The sequence below is a fragment of the Lolium perenne genome, chromosome 2, assembly GCF_019359855.2.
Source record: "Lolium perenne isolate Kyuss_39 chromosome 2, Kyuss_2.0, whole genome shotgun sequence".
NCBI classification, from domain to species: Eukaryota; Viridiplantae; Streptophyta; class Magnoliopsida; order Poales; family Poaceae; genus Lolium; species Lolium perenne.
The window spans coordinates 132211095-132214780 of NC_067245.2; positions in this window are offsets into that span (position 1 = coordinate 132211095).

Here is a 3686-nt window from a genome sequence, read left to right on the forward strand (position 1 = left end):
AATGTACCAAATTTCAGACAGAAATCTGGGCTGAGCAAAGAGATCGAGAAATCTTGAGCTCTTGAGCAGAAACACGAGTGAGAGAAAGCTGGTGCGAGTTTTTCGGGAGAGGGAAGAGAATGGGAGGAAGAGATGAAGTGGTGGGGCAAGGAGGGGCCCACACACCAGGGTGGCGTGCCCCCCTTGCTGGCCGCGCCGGCCTGTGGGGTGCCACCCTGGGGTGCCCCACTGGTCATCCCCAGGTGCTCCCAGGTGCCTCTTCAAAAAATAAGACTAACGGTATAATTTTGTGAATTTTTGAAAACTTTGAAAAATGCACATTTCTGGGTATTAAATTTATTATTACTGGGCAGAAAAAGATTTTGAAATCTCTAATTGACTAAAGAACTTTGCAAAAAAAAATGCTACAGCAAGTAGAACAAGTGGAGAAAGAAATAAATGTTGTTTAGCTCCTCTATGCATATAAAAAGTATTTGTTAACAAGGTTGATCAAGTCTTGCCACCAAATAAATTTTACATAGCATAAGAAGAAATAAACCTCAAATAAATCATGTTACCTTGAATTGTATTGATATGGATCCAATCATGATATTTTGATATCCTTCTTTAGGTTCATATATAGGACAATCAATAGCTCCAATTTTGATAGTTCTCACATTAGAAATTGTATTAACTCCACATACTTTATCAATCTTCTTGGGGAAATAACGGTATGCTCCTTGTCATCAACATTGAAAGTAACTTTTCCTTTATTGCAATCAATAACAGCCCCTGCGGTGTTAAGAAAAGGTCTCCCAAGAATAATAGACATATTATCATCTTCAGGCATTTCCAACACAACAAAATCAGTTAATATCAAGCAGTTATTAGTAACTTGAACCGGAACATCCTCACATATACCAACAGGAATAGCAGTAGATTTATCAGCCATTTGCAAAGATATATCAGTCGGTATTAACTTATCTAAATAAAGTCTCTTGTAAAGAGAAAAAGACAGAACACTAACACCTGCTCCCAAATCACATAGAGCAGTTCCAACATAATTATTCTTAATAGAACAAGGAATGGTCGGTATACCTGGGTCGCCCAACTTCTTTGGAACTTTGCCATTGAAAGAGTAATTCGCAAGCATAGTGGAAATCTCCTCATTAGGAATTTTCCTTTTGTTAGATACAATATCTTTCATATACTTTGACTAAGGAGGCAATTTAATAGCATCAGTCAAAGGGATTTGCAAGAATAAAGGTTTCATCCAGTCGCAAAATTTATTATAATGTTCTTCTTCCTTTGATTTTAGTTTCTTAGCAGGAAAAGGCATTTGCTTTTGAACCCAAGGTTCTCTTTCATTACCATGTTTCTTAGCAGTAAAATCTTCTTTAGTATACTTTTTATTTTTAGCATGCTTTTCAGGTTCATCTTCAACCTCTTCTTTATCAGAAGCATCATTCTTATCATTATCTTTATCATGTTCATTTCCACTTTCAGTTTCAGCATCAGAAATAGAAATACTATTAGGATCATTAACAGGTTCAGAGGATTCTACAACATTTTTATGTTTCTTTTTCTTTTTCTTAGAATGAGCACTAGTTTCAATTCGTTGAGAATCTTGTTCAACTCTTTTGGGATGCCCCTCAGGATATAGAGGATCCTGGGTAGAAACACCACCTCTAGTTGTTACTTCATAGGCATGTTTTTCTTTAGAACTATTTTTTAACAAGTCATTTTGCACTTTAGTGAGTTGATCAATTTGAGTTTGAATCATGTGAAAATGTTTAACAAGCATCTTAACATCATTGGAGGTTCTCTCCACAATATCATGCAAATTACTAATACCTTGAGAATTTTCCATTAAATGATTCTCTACTCTCATATTAAAATTTTCTTGCTTAACAATATAATTATCAAACTCATCTAAGCATTGAGAAGGAGGTTTTGAATACGGAATATCTTCCCTAGTAAAGCGTTGAAGAGAGTTTACCTCAATCATGGATGAAGGGGGGAATTATCTTACATAAATCTTCTATGGGTGGTAAGTTCTTCACATCTTCAGATTTAATACCCTTCTCCTGAAGAGATTTCTTGGCTTCCCTCATATCTTCATCATTTAATTTAATTAAACCCCTCTTCTTCAATATTGGCGTCGGAGTTGGTTCAGGTGTAGTCCAATCATCATGATTCCGGCCTATTTTAGCCAATAATTCTTCAGCTTCGTCTAGAGTTCTTTTCCTGAAAACACAACCAGCACAACTATCCAAATATGCTCTAGACTCAACGGTTAGTCCACTATAAAATATATCAAGTAAATCATGCTTTTTCCAAATCATGTCCAGGTCGAGCTCTTATAAGAGAGCAAAATCTTGCCCAAGCTTCAGGCAATTTCTCTCCATCTTCCTGGTCGAAGCTATAAATTTTCTGTAAAGCAGCATGTTGAGCACTAGCAGGAAAGTATTTCCGAAAGAAAACATCAAGCAAATCACCTGAACTATTAATAGAACCAGGAGGCAAACTATTATACCAAGTTTTAGCATCATCCTTTAATGAGAAAGGAAAAATTTTAGCAACAAAATAAGTACGCATCTTGACATCATCAGAAAACAAGCTACTCAAAGTAGAAAGTTCATTCATGTGTTCTACAACACTTTCTTTTTCAGTACCACAAAAGGGTGTTTTCTCAACAATAGCTATATGAGATAGATCAAGAGAAAAATCATAATCCTTATCCTTAATGTTTATAGGAGATGTGGCAAATTTAGGACCAGGAGACAGCTTATATCTAACAGTATGTTGTGCAAGCAACTTTTTAATTTTTCTTCCATCAGTATTAGCATTGCATTTATCAATAAAATCATCATCAAGTTCCACATAATCCTCATCAGGATCATCACTAGAGTATTCAACAGACTCAGGTGAATTAACAGGTGTAGCAGCATTTTCATTAGGACTTTCAGCATTTTCAATTTGTCTAGACCATGCAATTGCAGCATCTAGAAAAGATCCCAATGAACCACTATCATCAAGCACAGCAGAAGCATCATCAATATTATAAGAGTTTTCAGATTCAGCAGAAGTACCAGCATGTGAAGCTTGTGGTGGTGAAACAAGTTGACTTATCACAGATGCTAAATCAAGAGCAGCAGAGGTACTCAGAGTTGTACCTTTTCTTGTAGTGGATGGTAATATGGCGACTTTAGGATCGCGAGATTTACCCATGATGGAGAATTTGCAGTGAACAATATCAATCCAAGTGAACTTCCAAATAAAGCTATGCTCCCCGGCAACGGCGCCAGAAAATAGTCTTGATGACCCACAAGTATAGGGGATCGCAACAATCTTCGTGGGAAGTAAAACCCAATTTATTGATTCGACACAAGGGGAGACAAAGAATACTTGAAAGCCTTAACAGAGGAGTTGTCAATTCAGCTGCACCTGGAAACAGACTTGCTCGCAAGAGTTTATCAGTAGTAACAGTTTTATAGCATTAGCAGTAGTGAAATAACAGCAGCAGTGGAATAAAGACAGCAGTAGTGATTATAGTAAACAACAGGATTAAGATACTGTAGGCATAGGGATGGATGACGGGCTTTGCATGGATGAGAGAAACTCATGTAACAATTAAAGCAGGGCATTTGCAGATAGTAATAAAACGGTGTCCAAGTACTAAGCAATCCATAGGCATGTGTTCCGTA